At 40.1% G+C, this 27977-nt stretch overlaps 1 protein-coding gene across 13 annotated transcripts in view; it reads left to right on the forward strand.

The window, feature by feature from the left end:
* Positions 1-27977, forward strand: part of Lypd6b (LY6/PLAUR domain containing 6B) — a 170095-nt gene that overhangs the window by 83550 nt on the left and 58568 nt on the right. For 4 of the 13 annotated variants that reach the window (XM_078017367.1, XM_078017368.1, XM_078017369.1 and 1 more), the window contains one exon: positions 18296-18469. The exons of the other annotated variants lie outside the window; for them this stretch is intronic. The gene's annotated coding sequence lies outside the window, so the exon portion shown is untranslated. The remainder of the gene's footprint in view (positions 1-18295; positions 18470-27977) is intronic. 13 annotated transcript variants of the gene reach the window in all.

Genomic DNA, 27977 nt, shown 5'->3' on the forward strand with positions numbered 1-27977 from the left:
ACTATCTCTTCTTTTTAATTCTTCACTGCACTACCTCTCCAAGGTTGTGGCTCATGGCTGCAGTATTCTTGGAGGAGACAATATATTGTTCTTTTTGGTTCTGGGGCAAACTGCCTTGTACTTATCAGCAACAGTATTTCTGTTGAGCAGAGAACATTGTCTTCTCTGTGTATAGCACATAATTGAGATCAACATTTGGCAACTGTATGCATGTGGGAAACCCAGGTGATGGTGTGTTTGGCGTTAAGTGCCTGGGTCTGTTCTTTAGGTGGGGTTATAAAACACATTATATAATGAGGATCATATGATCCCATGAACAGGTGTACATGCTGGAGTAACCTGGGATTCTCAGCTAGGCAACAGCTTCTGTCCTTAGCAACCCACAAGAATAGAATCACTTCTAATGCTTCTGAAGTTGTGGCAGCAGGACAGTAATTATTACTGCTAGCTACTTCCTCTAATGAAGTTCATCAGACATACAGATTATATAAGTAACAGATTATAAACAATTTGCACCCAACACAGAAATGTGTTAGGCAGTTTTTCTCTGGCCAATTGACCTTTCTATTTGTTTGCTTTAGGATTATGTGAAAAGGAGCCTGAATTCCACAAGTTAGGATTCTAGTTATGGTGTCGCTCCTCCCCAATGCTTTTCTCATGTCCCTCCTCACCTGCCAACCCCATTGCCCAAGCTGTCAGGAAAAAGATTAAGACCTGGTCACAATTATCTTTGGATAATTTTTCTAGAGCCCAGAACCAACACTCAAATCAAGGAAGCCTTTGAAGTACACTTTTTCTCAGAAGTCGGTACATGTTGAGCATCTACCAGAAAAATCTCAGGAGGGGATTGGACTTTCCCAGTCGAATATAAACTTTTCATGGCACCTCATTCCATCACCCCAAACCTCTCTATTGGCAAAATCCAGCACATCTTGGCCTACCAGTGCAGGCAGTAACTTTATAAATCACTAATCTCCCAGCCTGTTTGCTGAAGTCAAACAATACCTTGCCCCAACAAAGCCCTCCACAAACAAAGCCACGCCTGGCATCGAGTTAGGATAAGTAGATTACTTTTTAGACAGGCTGAAATTTTCAGCTGCCAAAACATTGTCTTTCCTCCCACTGGAAGACGTTTCTTTGCCCAGAGCTTCTCTTCCTCTCTCAGAGAAACCACCCTGCCTCCAGGGGCCATGGGACCCTTCCAGAAATTTCACTCTGTTAGGAAACAGGTCCACTTCCCCCAAACCCAATCACATCACCCAGTCGTGTGACAGGGAGGGGCAGGCTTAGAAAGGGTTAGGATGGGAGGGAAGAGGAGTCCTGGGGCTAGTCCAGGTAAGTAGCCCCCCGCCCCCAACTCCTGCCCTCCTTTAATTAAGCCAAGCACTATCATAACTCCCATTTCTAAAAAACATGAGCACTTTGGTTAAAACCATCCTTCCCTGAAATATATGCTATGGTGCAGTATTTCAGTTTGAACTTTTTTTGAAATATATATATATATAATATATTTGATGAATACAATACCTTTATTTTATTTCTTTATTTTTATGTGATGCTGAGGATAGAACCCAGTACCTAATATGTGCTAGGCAAGCGCTCTAACCCTGATCTACAATCCCAGCCCAAGTTTGAACTTCTTTACCACACAGTGTAGTAGGTTTATTATTTTATACATACATTTTTAAATATCCTAATTCAATACCTGCATAATGGGGCTGAGGATGTAACTCAGTGGTTGAGCACTTGCCTAGCATGCTTGAAGCCCTGGGTTCAACCCTTAGCACTACCCCCTTCCCCGCCAAAAAAAAAAAAAAAAAAAGTTAAACAAATTATTTATGTATTTACCAACTTTCCTGTTCCTTGTATGTCAAGCCTCCTGTCTAGGTTCATTTCTCTCCTTAAATATGTTCTTTAGAAATTAACTGAGTGAAGTTCTGTTGATAGCAAGTTTGGTTTCTATTTATAAGGAAAAATCATTTATTTTGTTCTCATTCTTAAAAAGTAGCTTCATTGGGTCCTCCAGTTACCAGTTATTTCCTCCTAGCACTGGAGAGTCACTGCTGTCTCCTGACCTCAGTTGTTGGCATTGAGAAGCCTGCAGTCTCATTGTTGATGGCTTTCCTGACTGCTTTTATAACTTTGTCATTGCTTTTGGAATTCCACCGTGTTCACTTCAATGTATCTAGATGTGGCATACTTTTTATTTCTTTTGCTTGGGATAGAGTATGTCTTCTTCCTCTTGGAATTGGTGTCTTTCATCAATTTGAAAAAATTCTTGGCCATTGTATCTCAAAATTGTGTCATCTCCATCCTCTGATTTTTATTCCACTCTCCCTGATTACTAGTGGCCTTTTAATATCTTCCATCTCTTTATCTCTCTCTACTGCAGTCTGATCGCTTTTTTTTTCATAACTCTTATCAGGTCAATAATACTCTTTGTGTAAATCTGAAGTTAAACCCATCCATTGAGTTTTTAATTTCAATGTTTTGTATTTTCCTTGTTGATTTCCAAAAGTAGTCTTTGGCTAGTTTGCAAATCTTCCTGGTTTTTCATTTTTTATTTTTTAAGTTTCCTTTTGTTTGTTTTTAATTCCATATTTTATTACATGAAATATTTTATATACAGTAGTGTTCTATATTTGAGAATACTAAATATTTGATAATTGAAGATATAGTTCTATTGTTCATTAATTCTGCCAATACACATTTATGCTGTTTTGTTTTCTTAAATTGAAGAATTCTTTTGAGAGCTTATATTTGGCTAACTTTAATTTATAGCAATATTGAGAGCTTAAACTGAGAGTTTTCCTCCAGGGATTTGCATTTCTTGTGTCCTTGATCTTGGGATCAGGCCTGACCTGGGTCAGTTTTAGCAACTTTCAAGGGGCTTGGTTTACTGCACAAGTCTCAATGCTGCTGCTTCACCGTGGGAAGGGCCTGATCTTCAGTCTGCTCCCAGGGCAAACCTGACTTGTATATGTGCTTGCCAATTACCATTTTTATTTTATCTTATATTTCCTAGTTTCCTGCTTTTCTCCCCTTCCCTTTTCTCTCCCTCCCTTCTATGTGTGTATATATGTATGTGTGTGTAGGAATACGTGTGTGTGAACTTTTAAAATTTTTGGTGCTAGGGATTGAACACAGGGCCTTATTCATGGTAAGCATGTGTTGCACCACTGAGCTACACCCCTAGGCCCTATGTATACACTTTCTTGGGACACTTTCTTTACATTTTATTTTGTGGTCAGAAATGCATGATAAGGTCTGCTTATTGAATTTAAACTTCCTCTCTTATAGCAGTAGGGCCTTGCAGATTATGGGGCTAGAAGCAGAAAAGTTCATCTCTAGAGAGGATGTCCAATTCCTCTCTCCTTTAAGTTACACTGGCTTGTACTTGAGTGTAGGCTGAGCCCTCTTGGTTGACAGAATATAATGTTGCCCTACAACCCCGCATTTCACCTTTACCTCGTGGTCTTGAGGTTGTTGGCCAGAGGCGTGTCTTCAAACTATAGTTCTGCCTAGGTAACTGATTGTTTTTTAAACTTTTATTTATGTTTTTTCAAAGATGAGGTGAATTTCTGATACCTTCTACAGCAAGGAGTTTTGTTTTTTCATGTCATGTATTTTAAAATTCCAAGCGGTTGCTGTAGCTGGCTGTTTTCTAAAAAATAAATTATACATTTTACTCAGGTATTTAATTCCTTTAAAAGATATGTTCTTAACTAACACATATCATTCATATTATTTCTTTATTTAAAAAAAATACTACCTTTAAAATCTTTTTGCTCTTTCCACTTGGATATAATATTGCTGTCCTATGCTTCTTGAAAAATCAGGATTGTGTCTTATATTTCTTATTCTACCTTCTCATTCCTACCATATGTAAGTTTCTTTGGAATTAAATTGCATTTTCCAGATGACTTAACAGAGGCATGAGACTAGCATTTGGAGGTATTTTTTTTTTTTTTTTTGGGTAGCATTTGAAATCTCCTGTAGGTTATTCTTAATAGTAGAGCTGTTTGTTTGGTTCACGTTGTATATTCACATCATGGACTTCAGGGGTACTTTCTGAAAACTGTCCTTGTCCTCGTTCTGTTATGGGTGCTGCATCTCTGCCCACTATCTTGGGCAGCCACTGTAATTAATGGAGAGAGTCTCCGAAAGATGGAGAGTGGAGATAGAAGTGGGTTTTATTTGGTGCTAATCAAGGCAATCTTCGCCTCCTCTGCCTAGAAATTGTTGAAAGGAATATGTAAGGCACTTGGTAATTTCTGTTGAATAGTGGCAAGAGGGTCTTTGAATGGGAAGCATTTCCTGAATGTTCTCTTTTTAAAACTAACCTTTCAAAACAAGTCAAAATTTCATAGAGCAATTACAGAGCCTTTTGTATCAACCAAATTGCAACAGGATGCATTGTGAAAGGCTGTGCATCTATTTGTTGCTCAAGTGCATAAGGCTGAGCTGATGAAGACTGTATCACCTGCCTTTTATTTTTGTTTGAGAGACTGTTCTATTTTTAATCCTGCATGGTGTTCTGATCCCCTTGATTGTATACAAGAAGAAAATCTGATGAGAATTATGTAGGCCACCTGCCTTACTTAACCTTATGAATGAGAGAAAGAGAACTCACCTGGGGAATCTTATCTCTTTTCTGATGAAAATGATGAATTATCTCTGATTAGTTGCAATGCAATGTGGGGTAGGTAAATAGCAAAGGGCAAATGGAATTTTGGAGGTCAGTTGCATGCTTCCTAAAACTGCAGTTAGACGATGTCCTTCAAACACAAGGAGATTGCCTGCTGATTATCTATCAGGGATGTGCAAGGCAAGAACAAGCAAATCCTTATTTTCAGGGAAGTTTCTGAAAAAGCCATCACTTCTAAGATCGAAGTAAGAAAAAAAGCTCTAACAGCCATAACAGGTGAAATTACTATAGTAGAAGCAATTTTAAAAGCTTGAGATGAACAATATACAAAATGTAGCAATCAGGATGTCACTTGGGAGTTCAGCCTGAAGGGATTAGGACAAGTGCTGGGCCTGGACTGCCCTTACATACATGCTGTGACCCCAGAACCAGCATTCAAACTCTATCTGAAAATCTTGTCTTTGGGAAGGACGTAGTGGAAATCCTTCCTACAGAAGCATAAATGATTAGTAGGCCATGTGGCTTTCCTCATTTTGGCTCTATGTAGACATCATCTTTAAGTCAGTGGAATGGAGCTCCAATGGCGAAATAGTGAGTGTATCTACTACCCATGGGAAGGGGTGATGTGCAGAGTGCAGTCTAGGGGCACAGGCCTTCCCTATGATGTTGGCCGCAGCCCCAGCTGGTGGTGCTCATGATGGAATAGACAAGAAGCACAGTGGACTTTTTCCAGCTTTCTTGGTGGGGTTTTGTTCACAGAGTAGAGACTGCACAGATGTTCCTTCACTGGATGATGGGGTTAAGCCCAGGGAAAGCCATCATAAACTGAAAATATCATAAGCTGAAAATTAATTTAATATACCTAACCTACCAAATACATGAGCGACACAGTCCACCGTAGGGTCTCAGTTCTTTCTCCTGGTGATGGTGTGGCAGACAGGGATCTACTGTTGGCTGCTGTTGTCCAGGATCACAAGAGAATATCCTGCCACATTTTGCTAGCCCAGGAAAAAGTTCAGAATTCAAAACTGAAAGTGCGGTTTCAACCGAATGCAAATCATATTCACGTTTCATTAAGTTGAAAAGTCGTACGTAGAACCTCATGGCAAGGCAAGGCCTCCTGGTTGAGCAGTCATCTCTGCACTGTTCATGCCTAGCTCAATGCCTGGTGGCTCAGGCATTGCTCTTCAGTGGCTCAGGACCTGCCAACAGGGCCAGCGTGTCTAAGAGGTGTGGGAATGCTGAGCACCAACATTGCCAACTTCTTTATTTTGCCCTTGTCTCAGTCCTTCTTGATACCATTTTTCCTTTTGTGATAAAAGTGGCTTCCTTATTTCTTGATTTTGTTTTTTTCTTACTCTCCAAGACTCTGCTTCTGTTCCATCCTCCACCTTTGATCCAGAGCTGGAGGGCTGCTGGCCTTGAGCTCAAGGGTAGTTTGTGTAACCTCTTCCTCCCCGCATGCTGCTCCTACAGGCCAACTGGGCAGGACTCTTGAGTGGCAGCTCTTCTCTCCCCACATTTAAGATCAGCCCATGTTTTTTTTTTTTTTTTTTTTTTTCTGCCTTGGATTTACTCTGGATGCAGCCAGCAGCTTTGTTCCACCATGAGATTATTGCTGAGGACAGTTTTGCTGCCCTATTGATTATCTCCACTACCAAAATGACAAGTTTCCAAATGTATTGCTTTGTGTTGTCCTAGGATAAAAAAGCCTTCAATGTCCTTTCAAGGGAAGGAGAAGGCGGGGTGAACATTGTTTTAATTTGGACATCAGAGTGTTTGGGTTTGTGTCCTATAGCCGTACCATAATGAGTCTTCAGTTGGACAAGTATCCATGGGGTAATACATCAGAGAGGGACCAAACTCAGTCATCCATATTAGGTATCTTGTACATTCTGTTTTACTCCTGGAGGTCAAGTCCAAGGTGCTTGTTCAAAACCACAGTTTTCTGCATCTGAAAGAGGGTATCAGTCCTGGTTCCACTGAATTATAGTAAAGGGGGAGAGGTAATTGACTTTTTTCCTCCCAGTTCCTGCTGACACAGAAAATCTGCATCCACTACCAGATCTTTCCACTTGGGGACAAGAAGATGCTGTGCAAAATTTGGGTCTTTCTTTTATCTAGTTTGTGGCTAAGAGAGGTTATTAAGCCTAAGGACCTCTACAACTGGTCCCCACTCTTAAACCTCCTACTTACTTAAAAGCCTTTTATCCCAAATGTCTACAACACCCATCATAATGATACCTTTCCTTGTTCATTTGTTTGGATACGCCACACTTCTGCCTGCCATTGGCAACCCTCCTGGACGAGGCTGCTTTTGTTAATCACATGGTTGTTATGAGTATTAGGTTCACAAGTGGATGCAGAGGAGATATTTTGATTGAAGTGTAGATCCTCACCACATGAGCTACTCATGCTTAGCAAAAATATAGCTAACAGTTGTGATCTAGAGTTTCATTAATCTCAGGGATTATACTGCTCTCATCAGTTAAATACCATGGTTTTGTTATCTTCCTCTAACTGTAGCAACTTTTTTATGGAAGACTGTTCAACACAAAGCTGTATCTTAGACTGTTTGGACATGAAGGCCGTTGTGGATCTTAATTTGTGATCCTGAATTCATTTAGTCTCTGAGGCTTTTACGTTACAGCTTTCTTAATGTTGTCAATATGAAAGTGCTTCAGATAGCTTTGAGTTCTAATCTTGTGGGTCTGTTCATTGAAGATAAGCAGAAATTTCTCATTTTTTTTTTGTATGGGTCACTAATGGGTCCAAATTACCTCCTTAGTTGTATTTGGCAGGACCATCTGAGAAGAGATGAAAAAGAGGGAGGAAAAGACAAAGAGTGAGAAAATGTGAGAAAAATAAAAGAGGAGGGAGAGAAGAAAAGGGAAGCATTTTGGGGAAGGAAATAGAGACCACTCGTAACTTCAGACTACATGTCTGCTGCATAAGAATTTATAAGCCCTGGGCTAGAAAGGGCCCACCTCAGGCCTTCGTGGGGGGCCCAAATGGCTACTAAGGCCACCTCTCTCCTCCCTAAATTTGATAATCAAAGGATGGGAATGTTGTGAAAAGGCGACCCCAGGGCTGGAATTCCTGAGTTGGTCTTACACCAAAGATAATTCAGCTCAGGACTGCCTTTTCTAGAAGCAGAGACTTAGTTCAGTCAAGGCCGTGTTGCATAGAATCAAATGAGATAGGGCCAAAGAGTTTCAACCGTTGTGTGTTTAAAGAAGAGCCATGCCTAGAATGAAGGTCATTTTTCCAAGTCTTGCAAACTTTAGTTTCCCAGAGCCATGCCTGTCTTCTGTGTGCAACTAGTGGACATGGCGGTGATGGAACTCAGGCGGCTGTGCCGCCTGACACTTAAAGGCTGACGTGGAAAGGCACTCTCCCTCCAAGTACCATGATTTGTTTGGGCGAAAGGAAAGGGACTTAGAAAAGGTACATAGGTTAATAACAAGTTGAACATGATTCCATGTGTTTTTTCCTCCAGGGAAAGGGTTGCATACAGCTCAATATCTCAATCTCTGGCAGCTCCAGTGGGCACTGGGGAAAGCCCATGTTTTGGCTGTCTATCTTTTTCTGCACATGGAAATGAATTCCTTGGCAGCTACACACCTAGGAGGAGAAAGGCTTTGAAACCCTTTGAGAGCTGCTTAGCCAGGAGAGTTACTGCTGAAGCCTTGGACGACTTATTTCCATCTTACAGATGTGCAGTTTGCTAACTGCACTTGGCCCTGCCCCATTAAATTAGCCTCCACTCTCAGTAGCTTGTTGAAAGAATTGCAAGGCTCTGCTTCATTGCCCCTTGGAAGACAGTTTAGTAGAACTCTTTGTTAGCAAGTGCCAGGATAGAATACTCAGGCTTGGAATTAAGCCTGCTCAATCCCCTCAGCTTCTGTGGACTAATGTTTTTATTTATGTATATATTTAATTTTTTTGTCCAATGGTACATTCCATTGTAGGGATGGACCAAGAGCAATTATGGATCAGGAAATATACTGCTTATTGAGTTACAGTTTCTAGCTCTCTTTTTACTGGGTTCTGGAACCCCAATGACTTAGTGGATCAAAAATCTCCTTTCTATGCCCATCTGGGTTGTTTTCTCTTTAGCCAAAGTTAACAAAATTTAAAGGGTCCTATAATGACTCATTCAAGAAGGTGAATGCTTTTGGAGAGATTCTGAACTCAGAGGAGTCTTGATGAAATGGGGGCTGCGTGGAAGGGTTAATAAGGCCTAGGGATGCAGTGTCATTAATAATTGTTGGGCCTTATGCATTTCCTCCATTCCATTGCCCTAGATGCTGGGAAGGGTGTCAGTATAGATTTGTCTCATTTCTAGTTTGCACTGTTGTTGATTTCTCCTTCTGTAGAAAAACTCTTGGAGAACATTTTAAGAACCATACATTTTAAGAGTGTCAGAGGGGCTGGGGTTGATTGTGGCTCAGTGGCAGAGCGCTCGCCTCACATGTGTGAGTTCGATCCTCAGCACCATATAAAAATAAATAGATAAAATAAAGGTAAAAAAAAGTAAAGAGTGTCAGAAGCACTAAGCCAAAACACCTTCAAATATTGGTCTGTGAGATGTGATTCTAGATGTTTCCTTATAGGATTAGCAGAACTTCTTAGGAATTTTCATCAGTCAGCTTTGATTTTGGGTGCTCCTCTTTGCAAGAATCAGGAAGAAGAGAAGCTTGGGAAATGCTCTTTTTTTTTTTTTACCTTCAGTGTGCTTTGGTTTTAGTATTTTAGGGTGGAGATGCAAGGATTGAATGTGAATGAAGGGTAAAATTTTTAAAAATTAATATGGCAAATATTTACTAAATGTCCACTTGGTGCTAGATGTTGGCAGGAGAGTGATGGACAGACATAGCCCTTGCTTTCTGGGGCATATGATAGGTTGAGGGAGGAGGTGTTCCTGGTGGTAAGCACTGTGCTCTGCAAAAATGAAGGAAGGGAGGAAGGGAGAAGGAAGAGAGGGAGGAGGAGAGGAAGCCAGAAAGAGCAGAACAAAAGCAAGGAAGAGGAATGAGTGCTATTTGGAAGAAACGTGTAAAGGCCTTTCTGATAGGGGACATTTCAGCACAGACAAGAAGAAAGGAGGCAGAGAGCCCCGAGGGTGGAAAAGATTGGGGCAGAGAGTACAGTGAGGATGTAGTCGGCCCCTCCTGCAGCTCTTCCTGAAGGCCCATCTCACAACCCTTGTTGATTCCGATGTAAAAATTGGATGTTATCTTTTACCATGGTTTTATGAAGCAGCTGCTATTAAGTAAGAATTATGCATAGAATGCACTTTATTTAAGCAGTTGTTGTCCTTGTTGAGCACCGTATTCATCATATTTCTATTAAGTGGAATTCTTTTTAGAAAGCCACAAAAAAAGGCTCCAACCTACTAAACTCTTCATTGCTTCAAAGGTATTTGTAGGTACAGAAAACTATTCCTGGGGGGATGGGAATGCTTACATAAATGCAGAGTTGTTTTACTGCCTCTGCAGTTCAGATCACTGGAGTATTTGTCTGAAAGAAAAGCAGGTTTGCTTGGGGATAGATTCGAATCACTGATATAACTTGAAACTGTGCCAGCAACCCCATTCTCTCAGAGTATATGATGTGGCAGAAGGAAAAGTTGGTGTATAAGGAGTCAAAGGAATGCACTGACTTTGCATTAGCCGAATCTGGAAGGAAGCCAGGGTCCATCTTGAAACCACATAGCCAGGTAGAAGGGTCAGTCACTATCTACCAGCCCAGTGCTACTCCACCGAGGTCCTTGGGGTTGGCATGGTGGAATAAGTGGTAGTGAAGCCGACAAAGTTTTGAGAATATGCTAAATTAATAAAATATCTTAATACTTTCTAACCAAAATTATTTAGGAATCATGGAAAATATTCCTGGTAACCATCAACTCTTAAAAGATTACTACCAGTTATATCTTATTTTCCCAGGGTTCCTTGGAATGCCTGATGTTTCCTGTTTTTCATAATTTTTGAAAATTCAGTTAGGTGAAAGAGTATTGGATAGCAAGTATTCTCTCTCTCTTTGAATAAATATGTATTTTTCCAAAAGGTTTAACTTTTTTTTTTTTTTTTTTTTTTTTTTTGAAGACAGGGTTTTTCTATGTTGTTCAGACTGGCCTTGAACTCATAGGCTCAAGTGATTTTCCCACCTTAGCTTCTCAAGTACCTGGGACCATGGGTATGCACCACCATGCCAGGCTAGGAGGTTTAAAGCATTTTAAAAGAAAAAAAATAAGAAACATTAGAAGTCAAATGAGAGATAATTTACCAAGAACCAGAGCCAGTGCCTTGATTCTCCCTGTCATCCCACTTTTCTTCAGGCCAAGTGGGGACTCTTTTTCTGGGCTCCCAGAGTATCCTGTGTATATCTCAGTCACAGTAATGACTAGCTGTTAATTTAGTATCTTTCTGAAAGGCTGGCACTGTGTCCTTGAGCTCACAATCACCAGCACTTTGCACAGTGCTGGCTCTCGATATTCTTGGTCCTTGTTAGCATCTTAGCAGATTCACTGTCAGAACTTTTCTCACATGGTAATGTGTCCATGAGCAGTCTTATTTTATGCTACTGGATTTTGTTTTTCTGTTTGCAATTATCTAATAGATATTCTACTGAAAGATTTTACCGGACTCTCAGACTGAGGCATTAGGTAAAATGTGTGAATTAAGGAAAAACCTCCAATAGCAAGCCCATGGCAAGGGCACCTCCTTAGCAGGGTGTGGCTCCTCCAGATTCTTCAGAGGCATCTGCCCTTGATGACTTATAGGCTTTATGAGAAAATAATTGCTTTGTGAAGATGAATGTGAATACAGGTGAGGATCAGCTAATATCTGCTTAATTAAAAAATGTTTTTTAACAGGCTTCTTCTGCAAAGAGGGCACAGAGTTAAGAAATACAAAGACGTTCTTACTGAGGAAAAGAAGATTAATTGAGTTTTGCTGTGTGTGTTTGGGTTCAGAGAAAGAAAGAGAGATGGGAAAATGAAAAATCCTTTGATCTAGCAGGGACAATTCTTTAAGTGTTTCAATGGTATATTTTCTTTTAAGTTAGATGATAAATTAGTAGAGAAAGGTGGTGAATGATTACATCTTCTGAATCCCAAGACTTTGAAGGAGAAGGGGAAGGAAACAAATATTTGTTAAGCATCTGCTATTTTTTAGGCATTGTATAAAGAGTTTTAGATTTTTTTTTTCTTGAACTGTTATGGTAATCCTCTGAGTCAGAGGAGAAACTGGATCAGCCAGATTAAGTACATCGTTGGGATCATGTGATTAGTGTGTATGTCAAAGCCAGGAGTGGCTCCACTTGGGTGTGTTCCAGAGCCCAGCCTCCTGTCTTTATTTTATGTTAAAAATAGTTCAGTGGCTTCCTACTTGCATGTAAGGGACCCAAAGAAGCTTCAGAGCTATTGCAAAGGATTCATGTAAAGCACATCTGTCATTTTCTATATATATATGAAAATGTATGTCTCCCAAATATATGTGTCCTTTATTTTAAAAATATGTTGTCATTCTGGGATTTGCCAATTACAAATTTGCTTGAAAACATTACACCTAAAATATAATCTGAAGCTGGGCACGGTGGTGCATACAATCTCAGCAGCTCAGGAGGCGGAGGCAGTAGGATTGAGAGTTCAAAGCCAGCCTCAGCAACTTACCAAGGTCCTAAGCAACTTAGTGAGACCCTATCTCAAACTAAAAAATAAAAAGGGCTGGGGATGTGGCTCAGAGATTAAGTGCGCCTGGGTTCAATATGTGATACTAAAAATCAATAAAGCAAAATATAAACTGAAAAAGAGTAGCAATTTTTGTATATTTTATGTGAGGTAACTCATGTGCTAAGAACCAAACTTTGTAGAGCAGATGCTTAATAAATATTGTGTATGTGAGAGTGAGATAGCCAGCATAGTCTTTTAAATATGCCATGATCTATTTAACCAAATTTCTAGTAATAAGCATTAAAATTGTTTCTATTTTTCATAAATAACACATGTAGGTATTTATACATATATAACAATAAGCTCCTATACATTTATCTTTACAGTTTATAAAGAAATATTCTATTATTTTGTTATAACAGATCCTGGAACTAGACTTGCTAGGGGTAAGCAATACCTATTCAAACTCAATTATACTCTCTCTGGGGCAGTTTGCATCGCATGTGAGAATGCCTGTTTCACCTCATCCTGACCGGATGTAGGGAGCGATCGTTTCCTCTTTATAAATTATCATTAAATTCCAAAATTCAGAAGTCTTTTTGCCTCCTCTAAGTTTCTATTTATCTTACTGAGTAACCAGGACAATGTGGAGTTTTTTTCTTTCCTCCTGGATCAACAGAGTATGTGTGGTGATATTATTTAATGAAATTAGGCTTTGAAACCCCATCATTTTGTTTCTCTCTGGTACTCTGTGTACCCCTGTTTGAATACATGGACTATGTCTCTTGTCATTGGTAACCATGTGCCTAGGGAGAAAAAACAAGTCTAGAATTAGTTGCACACCTTAACAAGTGGAGTCTGACCACTTTCTGAGAAACCATGAATGCATTTCTAACCCAAATTCAACTCTGTGGGAGTTCTCCACCATTGGGAATATGTGACCTTCTTCCAGTTCACGCCAGCTAGTATGAATGAATGAGTCCCTACAGCATATTCATGTTGGCTGGGAAGGATGCAGAGAAGAAGCTACACCTTGATCTTTGCCACATAAGCAGGTCTGTAGAAGGGACCATCTTTGTGTGACCAATAGATCTTTCCACTTGGCAAATAAAGCAAAGAGCTCTGGCCTTTTGCATGGCTTTCAGTAGAGGATTTTAAGAATGTACTGAGGCATGGTCTCAACACGGTCCCAACAATGTTAGCAGTACTGCATCTTCTAAATCAAGTTCTTTTCTATACATATATGGAAAATGTGCAAGCCAGGATATTCCTCTGTTTGCTCTGGTTACCAAGAAGTTCAGAAGCCAAGTGTAATTTGTAATAATCAATTCATTCATTTATTCGACAAACATACATGGAGGCCCATTACATGTCAAGCGCCATCAAAAGTGCTGGCAATTCTGAGCTCAAGGACCCAGCCTTCCAGCAAGGTGGTTTGGGTTCCAGCTCAGGAAGGAATGGTTTATTGCTCCCTAGATCTCCTTGCTTTGCTTGCTTGCCCTGGAGCCGGTGAGCCCTCCTTTCCCATGGAACATAACCCCTTCTCCCCTAAACTTATTAGCACTAGAAAGAAGGCAGCTCACTTTCCTCTCAGGTGTAGACAAAGGCTCTGTTGTCCACGGGTGAAGGGCCTTTGGTGACTAGATTAGCCCACAGCCTGGTCTGTGCCACTTTTCAGATGGAGACCAGCAGATATCATCTGCTGCCTCATTAGGCTGACACTCTTCTTGCCCTCTCTTGTAATAATGTCCCTGAAGCACTTAATAATTTTAGGTAAATGCTGGAAGCATACACTTCAGAAGTAACCCAGGGGTCAGCGGCAACAGATGCTCAAAAAGGCCATTGTTTCTTTGCTCCCTGGTTTGCTTAAAATCTAACAGGCAAAGGAGGTGTAGTGATTAGGCAATTTTAAGTTTTGGAAGAAGAGCAGAACTTGCAGCAGTAGGGCAACTTTAAAAAAAATCTCATTTGATTTCACAGTTTTTCGAAATCAAGGGGACAGTGAAATAAATTGGATAGTTGCCATTGGCTTCAATAAGAGAGATTGCTTACTCTAGAGAAGAGAAAGCAAAGAGGGGCCCTCAAGTCTTTGGAGATATATAATATGGACACTATTTCCAAACTGATCTCCATTTCCAGCGACAAGGGGAGATGCATGTCTTGTTTTGATTCAAGGAGGAAATAGTTTAGACTGTGAGAAGAATTTCCAGACTACAGACTGGAAAAGCCCATGGGTATGGAGTGCTAAAGGTTGACAGTTTTTTTATTTGTTTCTTTTTTTTGGTCTGTTAATAATAGTAGATGGTTATTTTCTTTATCAGAATTGTATTCCAGAAATAATTCATTCGGCTGACAGGAGGCTATGTGCCAATTCACAAAAATACATAACTGCTGTCAGGGGATCCTGTGGATGTGACAGGAAGCGAACAGCAGCTCTGGATTCTCTGGGTAATAGCCATGGTGGGGAGGGGCCAGGGCAGCGGGCCGGGGCAGTGGAGCACTGGGCTTGCTGCCCAAAGCAAACACCAGCCTCTCTGTGGGTCAGAGCTGGGGAGGTGAAGGCCATGGGTGAGCCTGTGACTCATGCTTAGCAGGACGTGGGGCTCCCATAAAGAACCAAAGTGTTGGGGGTGCTGACCTCAGAGCAGATCTGTCTGGAAATGGTGGGGTGATGAGGCTCCTTTCTGTCCTGATGATTCTGACATAGGTCAGTGCTGTTTCTCTGGTCAGGGAGGCTCAGATAAGACAAGCAGGAGAAGTCCCACAGCAAGCCGAAGTGGACAAGGGTCCAAGTGTCTATCCACAGCACAGGGGCAAACCGAATCCTGGGTCTTCTGAGTCTGGCTAGATCTGAATCACACCTGCAAGGCCACGAGGGTCGAGGTCCTTCTCCTACTCCTGGATCAGATAACTCCTGTAAACTTATCTTCGCTTTTAGGACACTTCTGTAGCCTGGGTGGGTTATTCTCTGTACTGTCTGAAATAGTTTTTTTTGTTTTTTTTTTTGCACTTTCATGATTGGGTTACCAAGAAAATAAATGCCTTTTCTGAACATTAAGATAACACATTAGCTTGGTGAATTTCAACACAATTCAACATCATGACACAAGTTAAGTCTTTCTCTATCCTTGACTCCTTTATCCAGAAATAACTTTTTCCTATTTGTTCTTTGACACTAGCTGGGTGTAAGAGATGAGAGAAAGCTGCATTTTAGAAAAATAATAGAGCAAAGGTTTGGCCAAGACTTAAAGAAAATTATGCTATAGATTCCTCATCTGAAAATTTTATTTTATTTTGAGGGACAATTATTATTTTTAGTGCTTTCAAGGTATTGGTAGATCGTGGCTATGTGGGGAGGGCCAGAGTGTGTTTGGTGTCTCCATGTGGAGTAGGGAGAGGAAGGAGATCAGAGAGGTAGCAGAGTTCATCAGGTTGGTATAGCATGAAAGGAAGCCATCTTCCACTTCTCCCACCCTGCAGATTTTAACTGAGTATCTTTACCAAATAGGTAAAGTTCATTACCTGTGCCAGACAGGTAATGAACTTCTTGAAAATCTTGTTGAATGGGTTTGCTGGCTTGACTGCAGACGTGTTAGCCCTGACAGGTCACCAACATAGGACTTTGGAGGAAGCATTCAGAGGAATTTGATATTTCTTCAATAAGTCACTGGACACTTCATCGGATTTAGATGTTGTATTTTAAATGAATAAAGAAAATGACCAGAGGCCTTTTTTATTTCTTTTTTGAATAGTAATTCATGAATGTGGAATGTGCAAGTTTTCCATCAAATTATTCAGTGAAAGTAGGTCTCTCTTGTCTCCCTGAACTTCTCTCCAGAAGCAATTAATGTTAGCTAAGTCTTGGGTATGTTTCTAGATGTAAGTACTCCTCTCCTTATAAAATATTAAGATGGTGACTAACCCACGGTGCTGCGCCTTGCATAACTTGGAGCTTTTCCATGTTGAAAAACACGGAGTTCTCTCATTCTTGTTAATATTCAGCTGTATGCAAAAAGTACAATTTAATCATTTCTGTATCGACACACGTATCTTTTAGTATAATAAATATACTTTTCTATAGTATATACAAAATACTTTTGTATCTTTTACTATCATAACAAATACTAGGTGAAAAATTCATGCATGTTTTAGTCAGCTTTTTTGCTGTTGTGACTAAAAGACCTGACCAGAACAGTTTAGAGCAGGGAAAGTTTATTTGAGGGCTCACGATTTCAGAGTTCTCAGTCCATAGACAGCAAGTGTCCATTCCTCAGGACTTGAGATGAGGCAGAACAACATGGCGGAAGAGTATGTCAGAGGGAAGCAGCTCACATGATGATCAGAAAGCAGAGAGAGAGTTTACTCTCCAGATACCAAATATATATACCCCAAAGCCTGCCCCCAGTTCCACCTCCTCCAGCCATAACCTACCACTTCAATTACCACTCAGTTAATCCCATCAGGGGATTAATTCCCTGGTTGGGTGAAGGCTCTCACAACCCAATCATTTATTCTCTAATCTTCTTGCACTATCTCACACATGAGCTTTTGGGGGACATCTTACATCCAAACCATAAGAATGCATATTCTTCTTTTTGCACATTTGTAAATGTAGCTATAGGGAAGTTTTCTAGAAAGGTATCAGGAACAATGAGGAAATGTTTGTTTTAAATTTTGGTAGACACTGTTGAATTATATTAATTTACACTCCCATCTTGACAGAGCCTTGTTTTCTTTCATCCTCACCGCTAGCGTTACTGTTTCATCATATTGGCAATAAAATTGAAAAATGCTATTTTGTTCTAGTTTGTTTTGAATTGTTTTTAGAGTGAAGTTGATTTCAGAGATTAATATTATCGCACTTTGGTAAAGAAATGTTTTCTGTGTGACCCTACTTCTTTGGAATTTGTTGGGACTTTTTGGAAAATAGAACATGGTTAATTTTATAAATATTTCTGTGTACTTAAAACAAAGAATGTAAATCCGGTTCCTAGGCAGTATATTTTTATATATGTTTCTAGATGAATCTTACTGGTCAAGCCATTTCCATTATCTGTATCCCTATTCATTTTTATCTGTATCTTTTCTCAGGTCACTTGTCTCAGAAGAGGACTTCTTATATTCTGACTATAGGTTTTTTCCATTTTGCCTTACTATTGACAGCTTTCCCTTTGTAGGCCATATTGTGAGGGACATTATAGTTATTTCCTCTTGGTGCATTGTCAGCATGAATTATTTCTTTTTGTTTTTGATATTATACCAGCTATTCTTTTTTCTTTTTCTTTTTCTTTTTTTTAAGTTAGTGTGTTAGGAAGTTTCTGTTACTGTAACAAAATATCTAAGACAATCAAATTAAAAATAAGAAAGGTTTGTTTCGGCTCATGGTTTCAGAGTTTTCAGTCCATAGTCAGTTGGTCCCACTGCTTTTGATCCTGTGGTGAGTCAGTTTATGATGTCAGGGCGTGCATGGTAGAATAAAACTGCTACCTTATGGTATTCGGGAAACAAGAAAAGAGAAATGGGGTCGAGGCAGTCTCAATATTCCCTTTAAGGGCGAGTTCCCAATAACCTAACTTCTCTCCCAAGCCCCACCTCCCAAAGGTTTCCACTACCTCCCAACAGTGTCACAGGCTGGGGACCAAACTGTTGGTGCTTGGTGTATCTTTTTTATTTTCGTTATTCTTTATATATTTTGAATCATTTTGTTCTGTTCTAGAAATGTCATTTGAAAATTGTATGCTAATGAATCAGATTTGTGAACCCACTCAGCATTGGATATTCTAACAAGTGAATTTAATATGTATGTAGTTTTTAAATTACTAATGTATTTGAATTTATCTCTCCCAGTCTGTTTTGGTGTATAAAATCTTCTCTCTTTTTTTGGCATGAAAATATTTCCTGCTATTGAAAATAATTCTCTTGGATTATCAAATTTTCTCTTAATCTTTCTTTTCCCTCTGGGCCTATATTAGTTGCCTAAAGTGACTGTAACGAAGTCATACAAGCTGGCTGCCGGCTCAGAACAACAGGGATTTATTTTCTCAGAGTTCTGGAAGTTAGAAGTCAAGATGTCAACGGGGCTGTGTTTCCTCTAAAGCCTGAAGAGAAATCCCTCTTTGCCTCTTCCTGACTTCTAGTGGTTGCAGGTAATCTTTGGCATTCCTGGGGCTGTAGTTGTGTAACTCCAGTCTCATCAGTACAGTAAGTTTGTAGCTGCTGGAGGGAGAGGAAATCCCCACACCTGCAGGGCTGTAATAATTAACTGATTTCTTAACGTCCAGATTTGGTGCTAAAATTTACCCTATAGACTCCTGTATGCTCAACCCTGCTGCGTGTCAGAAATTCCTGTAAACTTTTGAAAAAATACTGTTGTTCTGGCCCCCATTCATATCTTTTCAACTTTTCCATAAGTCTATAAAGTGAAAAGTTTATTAATTTAAAAAAATAAGGGCAGCTCCTGAATAATATAACTCTAACTCATAATCAAGCAGAGGAGGGAAAGGTAAGTTTTTAAAAATATATTTAGTCAGCCCCAAAGAAGGTAGGGAATAAGAAAAGCATGTCTGTTGATACACATGGTACACAGCAAGCATGAAAGATAGCAGCAAAAATAAGGATGGGGTTTTAGGGATGTAGACCCTTTGCCTAATTTAATAGTTGGCTTCTCGCCCCTGACTCTGATCACTTGTAGGCCAAGCAGCTTATCAGACCCTCAGTGTATGTGTGAACCAGGCTCCTGGAGGAGCAAGATGGCCATCCCCAGGGACCAACTTCATGAGTCCCAGACCCAGCACAACACTGCAGACTGCAGGTGCTTAGTGTGCATTTGTCTTGATTGTCTCCTGCAGTGGATCAGAACCAGGGTGCCCAACAAAATGACCTGGAAAGATAGTAGTGGCCTCCCACATACGCCACACTCGATTCTTGCTTTTTTTTTTTTTTTTGAAATATTTTTTAGTTGTTGATGGACCTTTATTTTATTTGCTTGCTTATATGTGATGCTAGGAATCAAACTCAATGCGTCACAAGTACGAGGCAAGTGCCCTGCCACTGAGCTACAACTCCAGCCCCTCATTTCCTGCTTTTATCAGCATCTTACATTAGTAAGGTAGTTTTGTCATCATTAAAAAGCTAATTATGATACATTATTATTAACTAACATCCATACTGACTCAAAGTTCCTCATTTTCCCCCAACAACCCTTTATTTGTCCCAGGACTCCATCAGGGATACCTTGTTACATTTATGGACTCCCATCTGTTTTTTAGTATTCATAAATCCATTTACTTTCCTGCAGAGTTTAAGTCAGTTGGTAGTTTTCTATTTTATAAGATAAGAAAATTAAAATACTTTGATGTCTCCCTTTTTTTTACCATCCCAGTTTCTTGATGTAAATTTTTCTTGGTGGTAAATTTTGGTTCCAACTGGTGTTCAGGACTCTAAATGCCAATGAGTGTATGATCGATCAGAGCAAGGACACATAAGAAATGGCTTTATGTTGGTGTCCTTTTGTTGAGGACAAATCCAAGTCTACACCACCCAAATTTGGCCTATACCATTTGAAAATTTAAGAAATTTGTGTCCTAAAATTGCAAAATGATGTTAAAAAAAAATCACCCTGGCTTTACTAAAAAAAAAAAAAAAAAAAAAAAGGCAAAGGAAATTATCTGTGGGTGATAATAATGTGTCCCTTCAATCTCAGGAGCTCTAGACCCAGTTGTCTCTTTTGAGGAGCATAAAGACGGAATCATCATGAGATGCAGTAAATAACCCCTGCAGAGTTTAATTGTCTTTTAAATTGCAATTATAACTAATTAAATGCTAAGATGCAAACAGCTGTAACGAGAATATTTAACTGATCTCTTGGCGTCCTCCCCACTTTTGATATTACTTTTAAAAAGCTATCTTACCGAAATACATAGTAAGTGGTTTTGTGTTTCACACCAGAAACTAAAAAAAAAAGCATGAAAATTGTCAAAGAAGTGGCCTTTTATAGGCCACTACAGTTGTCAGACTACCACAGCATGCCTGTGAGCTGTCAGCAGGCACTGCAAGAGGGGGCTAGATCAGTTCAGGTGGCCAAGGGGGAATATGACAAGAAGACGGCCTCTGAGCCCAGTCTTTTTTTTTTTTTAAGGTTGCGGGGGGGGTGGGTACTGGGGTACTTGACCACTTAGCCACATCCCCAACCCTATTTTGTATTTTATTTAGAGACAGGGTCTCACTGAGTTGCTTAGCATCTTGCTCTTGCTGAGGCTGGCTTTGAACTTGCTGTCCTCCTGCCTCAGCCTCTCAAGCTGTTGGGATTACAGGCATGCACCACCACTGGCCTGAGCCCAGTCTTGAGAAGTGAGCAGAATTCTTTCCCTCAACATACACATATTAAATGTTAACTGTGTACTCACCACCTAGTTAGAACTGGGATCCTGGAGTGCAATTAAGTTATGGGAAAGAGCTTGAAGGGTAGTGGGGGAGGTGGACCAGTCCATTAGTCGTGGCCTTGCTCCTGTACATGGGGCAGCCTGTGGGCCAGAGCCAGCCTGCTCCCTGAGTCTGTGTGGTCCATGAGCTAAATTTTGATTATATCTCAGAGTATGTGAAAGAAAAGCAACTCCCAGAAAATTCCTGTAGTCACAAACAACAGGCATCAGAGACTTTGGGGCTGGTAGTTGTGGGGTTAGGAGACCCTCGTACTTACCCACTGGCACTAGGAACAATTTTTAAATGTTGTAGAACTTTGCTAGACTATTTTTTTTTCAAATTTTCTAGCAAAACTGTCAAATAGGAGAGAAGTTTAAGCTGCCCATGTGGAAAGTTCTAGAACACAGGTGCTGAAGAGTTTCTCCTACAGTCTTGTTCTGGGACTCTACAATGGAGGATGTGACCTCCCTCCTTATCAGTGGGCCCTCCAGAGCATTGGCTCAGATCTTTACTGAGCCTTAGTCAATAAAGACTCCAATACTATGCCTCCAGAATATCTGGGGGTATTCTTGTGGCCAAAACCTCTGTGCATTCAAATAAACAAAAAGCAAATCAGAAACCCCATGTGAAGCAATTTGAGAAAAATCTATTATCAATCCAACTTACCAAGTTAACTTTGGCTTGTGATAAACAGAATAATCCAAATCATTAACCCAGGAGAAGGTCTCTCTGAAGGGAAGGCTTTTCTGCCTCTTGAAAAGCTTTGAGAGGAATTTGAATTAATTCTTATTTGATAGGAATTTGTTTTTGTATTGCAGTTATCTCTAGTCAGAGAAAATTGTCTGATGCTTTAGTAACTGAAAGAAGTTTTGGGATTGGGTAGGGAAAGCTTGGCTGATTACAGATTTATGCAAGTATATGAGCATGTGTGCATGCATGTGCGCGCGCGTGTGTGTGTGTGTGTGTGTGTGTGTGTTTTGAATCTGTAAATCTGTCAGAGATGGTTGTGGTCATGTGCGATGAGCTATGGGTAGCTTTAACTCTTCTTGTCTTCAGGATATGTCAAGATGGCAGCAGGGACAGAGATCTTGACCCATTGGCCTGAGTCATTTCAGTGAAATCATGGGAGAATATTTCCATGCTAGATTCCAATACCTCACAATCCCTGGAGTGCTCTGTATTTTCCTTTCTGAACTGGGCAGCTGCAGCATGAACACTGGTTTAACATGTCAAATCTTAGATATTCCTTTTAATAGCTTCCAGGTAATTCTAAACTGTGTTGCATCTTCCCAGGGAAAAGAAATGCAGGATTTTACTGTTGGATTTGGACAAGCTGAAGGCATTTAGAAAAGAGTCATAAAAGTGATTGAGGGCGGGAGGGAACGATTGGACAGAGATTAAAGGAGTGACATTCGGATCTTCACCAAACTACAGATGTGGGAGGAGTAGAGGGCACAGCTCTCTGAGGATGATACAGTGTTGGAGAAGGAAGAGGAGCTGTCTCAAGGTTACTAACCTTTTCTCGGGTCATGGACCATGTACAAATGCATTAGTCACTCTGAGCCCTCTCTGAGAAGAACGCCCAGGATCATATGCTTTTGGCCCCTTTCTCTTCATTCATTCTCTTCTCCAGCCATATGGAGTTGGTGTATAAATCTGGAATTATCTTGATTTTTTTTTTCAAGAGAAGTTAGAAATAAGATTTTTTTATGTGAATGTAGCATCTAGGCTTCCATTTTGCTTCCTCTTATTTAAAGAAGTGCTGAGGAAGGCTGGAAGCAATGGCTAACATGTATGGAAACAAAGCTTGGCTGACCTGTAGTGAGCTCCTGCCAGTTTTGGGATGGTGGAGAAAACATGTATGTTACTGACCTCCTAAAGCCTACAGTCTTATTGGTCAAACACTGCATCACAAAACCAAATATTATTGCACATTGTGATAGGGGGTGGAGTGAGGGTGGTGTGATTGACAGTCCTGACTGGTTTAAGGGAAAGTGGGGAAAAGACCTCTGAGAAAGTCATAATTCTGAGAACTGAAGGATACAAAGAAGATTGACAGAGGAGAGAGAAGGAGGAAACACTGCAGGCATGCAGAGATAGACAGGAATGACCAGTGGTCTAGATGGAACTTGAAAAGTTATGTGTCCAATTTCTTCATTTTACAAGTAAAAACAAAGCCCCAACCCCCAAACTAAAGTCAAGACAATAAGATTTTCAAGAAATGATTTTGATTTTTCATTCTTATTCTTAGCTTATTAAGCATAAATTAATCTCCTCCTGCATACAACTCAGTTCCTACACACACATACATACACACACACACACACACACACACACACACACACACGTGTGCCCTTTGGCATTTTGTCTGTGTGGTAATTGCTGGTTTTATGCATCTTGGTTGCTTTTTTTAAACTTTCAACTCATATTTTAAAATAACTGCTGAAGGCAAATCCCTGTAGGAGACACAAAGAAGTACCTGCCTTTGAGGAGTTTATGTTCTAAGAGGTTGAGGAAGACTTCTGTACAAGGAATTAGAGTGTATCATGCATTATGAGGTGGGTTTCCTGATTAAATTTGTTTATCAACTCCTCTTTACTATACTTCATTCCCCATACTTAAGCCCCTCAACTCCTAATATTTGCAAACGATTTGAACTTCCACTTCCTATCACTTTAGCCTCAGATTGTCCTGGCGCCCATTCTTCCTCCCCATGATTTTCTTCCTGTAACCTCTAAAGGGCTTATAATAGGAATTTTATGATCCCCATCTCCGTAGAGATCTCTGTCCTCTATTGTTGCAGCTATTTTTTTTTTTTTTTTGGTTTTGGTGTCTACATTTCTAAGTTACATTCTTACCCCCTCTTTCTGATCTTATCAGGTTTAAATATTATCTCTGACTTTTTGTAATATCAAAGGGCTTGGTTTAAATTAATAATAAGCTTTCATGTCATTATAATTCTGGAGTTTTGTCACTCCTTTATTCAGTAGTACACTGTGACCACAAACCTGCTTTCTTGTGCATTACCTCATTTTATCTGGAGGTTACTGTTGAGGAATCGGATGTAAAAATAATTGCTCCAGGCAGCCAGGAGCCCTCAGTCTTCTTGCTTTAATGTGGACTGGTTGGTCTGTGATTGGGATGGAACTGTTGGTTCTTCTTTGCAGGTCTTTTATTTCCTGAATCCTTTCTTTATTCTCAAAGTCTCTTTATTTGCTTACTCTTTTGTTTTGCTGGCATGCATCCTCTGATTTTTTTTCTATGTATCTTTTTATAGAAGCTAAGTTCTTGAGCCCTTGCATATCTAAAGATGTCTTTAATTTTGTATCCAGACAAATCATCTTTCAAGTGCGAGGGTAGAATAAAGATTGAAATGGTTTCCCTTTGGAATCGTGCAGGCATTTTTCATGCTTGTCTATATTTGGGGCTACGGGAAAAGTCTTATGTTATTTGAATGCTGATATTTTTTTCCTCCTCTCTAGAACTTTAAATTTCAACATGATGCACATTTTTCTCTATTTTTTTTCTTGGGACTTCTCTGAGTCCTTTCAATATGGAGATTTATAAACTTCAGTTCTGGAAATTTAAAGAAAAATTATCTAGATGATTATTTCTCTCCTCACATATATCTTCCCTTTGGATTGTTCTAGAACCCCTGTTGTTTGACTTTTGTGCAGATCCTCTGTGCCTCCTATTATTTCTTTTCACAAATTCTTCTGCTTCCTGAAAGATTTCTTTTGACTTCAACTTTTAGCCCTTCTAAACTTTTTTCTATTAAGTTCTTTTTACTTCTAAGAATCTCTCCTAATTTTCATGGTTCCTGTTTTTATTTATTTTTTTTTTTAGTATTGCATCTATAAAACAAGAACTGGATAACATTTTGATCTTTCTGAGGACCCCCACCCCCGACATGTACCATCTTCCTCATCATCCCTGAGCTTTGTGGGTCTGCTTTGGCTCCACTTTTCCCGTGGAGGTCTTGCTCAGTCCTCTGTGCATCCAGCTGCCCTTTACTGGACATTCTGTGTGAGTGGGTGAGACTTTCCTGTAGGTGAAGGATGGTGAATATAAATTACTGTTTCTCTAGAGTGGGTGAGTTTCTCTAGAGAAGAACTGTCCAATCTCTTTGGTGGAGGGAGGCAGGAGGCAGAGTGTGAAGTGGGGGAGGTGTGTTCTATAGCTGGATGTGATGGAAGGATGGTTTCATGAGCAAACAGACTATCATTTGTCCCAAGATGTCTGTCCTACATGTCATCCCACTGCTCCCTCATGCCTGTTGCTTTTGAGACCAGAGAACCTTTCTGTTAAATTTTCCTAAAGAATGAAGTCCTGAGTTTCTGTGGGGTCCACTACCCTGTTATGTGGAGCTGGGGAAAGGCTCTGGAGGTTTAAATTGTTCACTTTGCTTTTAAGCAATCACTATTTCAACCTAAGAGTCGCCCAGCCTTCTTAACGCCTGTTTCCTTCAGTCCCGAGCTCCGCAGACATTCTGCAGAAGAGCTAGCTACTTGCTTCTTGCCATTATCCAACTCTGCACAGCTCTCAGGACAAAGAACATCATAAGCTAAGTTACATAAAATTTGTTCTGCTTTCTACTTTCCAAAATCTCTCCCCTACACTTCTTTGTTTCTTGTGGTCTTTGTTTTAATGAAGAAAAAAAAATTTAACAATACTAACCAGCAATATTTTTAGTGGGGTTAGGGACAAGAAGGATGAAAGTGTGTGTTTACTGGTCTGAGATTTCCATCAGGACTCCCTCCTGTTTCCTGATTCAGTTCTCTCTTATTTTTTTTTTGAGGGAGTGCAGGGGTGTACTGAGGATTGTACTCAGGGGCACTGGACCACTGAGACACATCCCCAGCTCTATTTTATATTTTATTTAGAGACAGGGTCTCCCTGAGTTGTGTACACCTTGCTCTTGCTGAGGCTGGCTTTGAACTTTTGATCCTCCTGCCTCAGCCTCAGTCAGCTATGACAAAATACCAAGAGAAGGGGCTGGGGTTGTAGCTCAGTGGTAGAGCACTTGCCTGGCATGTGTGAGGCCCTGGGTTCAATTCTCAGCACCACATATAAATAAATAAATAAAATAAAGATCCATTGACAACTAAAACACACACACACACACACACACACACACACACACACACACACACACACACAAATACCCAAAGAATCAATTTATAAGAAGAAAATGTTTATTTTGGCTCAGAATTTGTTTTAGCAGTTTCAGTCCATGGTCACTTGCTCTCTTGTGTCTGGGCCAGTTGGGAGGCAGCACCACATGGGGGGAGCAGGTGGCAGAGGACTCAACTCACTTTGTGGCAGCTGAGAAGCAAAGATAAATGGGAAGGACCATGATCCTCACAGTCCATTCCCAGGCACACTCCCAGGGACCTGGCTCCCTTCCACTAGGTCCTGCCTCCTAAAGTTCCACTACCTCCCAGAAGTGCCAGTCTGGGGACCAAATCATCCATTCCCGAGTATGGGGAATCATGACCTGCATCAGTGAGCCTGACCTTGTCACCTGACGCAGCCTAACAAGAAGGCCTACTGGAGCCATTAACACAATGGTTCTGCTGGAACCTCCAATTTACACATCCCAAACCAAGTCAGTTTTATTTCCCACCCCCTGATCCTCCTTCTGTGTTCTCCATTCTTGTTAGTGGGGTTGCTGTCCTCTGATTCATTCAAGTTAAAATGGCTTTTATCACCACTGCCTTTGTCAGAACCTATGACCTCTTGCAAAGCATTGTTAATGCTCTTCCTGCCTCTGCTTTCCCTTCCCACCAGTTCATCTTCTGTGTCAGTGGCTCCCAAATCAGTGTTCTAAAAACACCAAAAATGATTTTGAAAATATTGAGAATATTGCCTATTTTTGGACATTTCCACCAAGGGACTGTGATTAGTTAGATCTGGGTGGGATGCAGGAATCTGAATTTTGAAAAATGTTTCACAGTAAAGGAAACATTACTTTCAACAATATTTAGTGGGTGTATCATTTACATAATCCAAAAAGAGAAATGCTATGTAGTTTTTATGGAAATGATAGAAGGAAACTTCAAATGAAAGCATAGTTTCTCTTAAAAATTCTAAAGCAAAATGGCAAAACATCAACATGATTTTATTGTGAATGGAAAAAATGTTTTATTTTCATCTGTACTTTTTTTAATTTTTTTTTTTTGGAAACTCTGTACATGATTCTGGTACACATTCATCCCATTATGGGTTCTCTGATACCATATTAGGAAATCATCTTCAAATGCAGATCTGACCATGCTACTCCACTGTTCCAGAGCCTTCTGTGGCTCCCATAGGCTATAGTCTTAACTTCCTGGGGTCAGTTCCAGATGCTGGCCTGCCTTGCTAGCCTGGAACCCAGAGTGTGCCATCTGCATTCACTTGGCTCTTTGTCTTTTACAGAAGCTATTTCCTATGTGTTTAATTCTTTCCCTGACTCCCCAACCATTTGCTTATTAAACTACTCTTTATCCTTCTTAAGTTCTATCTTCTACTTCTATGAAATTCCTCCCTTTAAAAAAGTTTTCTTTTCTGTGCTTTCCACAGAAATTCACTTATTTTTCTTTTATGATATTTAGAAAATGTGATGAGTTATTGCTATTCATTTTTGTGCTTACCTAATCCTCTCCTGTCCCCAAATGTAAGCTGCTTAAAGACAAGAACTGCCTCATTCTCTTACTGTATGTACCTATTATTGATTAAGTAGTTATGAGTACCTGTCACATACAAGGCACTGTGCTAGATCCTCAGGGAGATGCACATGTGAAGGGCAGAGTTCCATCCATTTTGTCATGAGATGCATGACCCGTGCTCTCAGAGAGCACCAAGTCCTCTATGAGGGAGGTGACCAGAATCCCTTGTTTGGCATGCGATTTAATCTTAAAATCAGGAGAATTCAGTGAGGTTGATGAAACTGGATAAGGTCTTAAAGGTGGGTCAAATGGTGGTTCCATTCCAAGTTTTCTAAGGAATTTCCATACTGCTTTCCAGAGTGGTTGCACCAATTTGCAGTTCCACCAGAAATTTATGAGTGAACCTTTTCCCTACATGTTCACCAACATTTGTTGTTACTCATATTCTTGATAATTGCCATTCTGACTGGAGTGAGATGGAATTTCAGTGTATTTTTAATTTTCATTCTCTAATTGCTAGAGATGTTGAATAGATTTTTTTCATATATTTGTTGACCATTCGTATTTCTTCTTCTGTGAAGTG

The sequence above is a fragment of the Ictidomys tridecemlineatus genome, chromosome 7 (assembly GCF_052094955.1).
Source record: "Ictidomys tridecemlineatus isolate mIctTri1 chromosome 7, mIctTri1.hap1, whole genome shotgun sequence".
NCBI classification, from domain to species: domain Eukaryota; kingdom Metazoa; phylum Chordata; class Mammalia; order Rodentia; family Sciuridae; genus Ictidomys; species Ictidomys tridecemlineatus.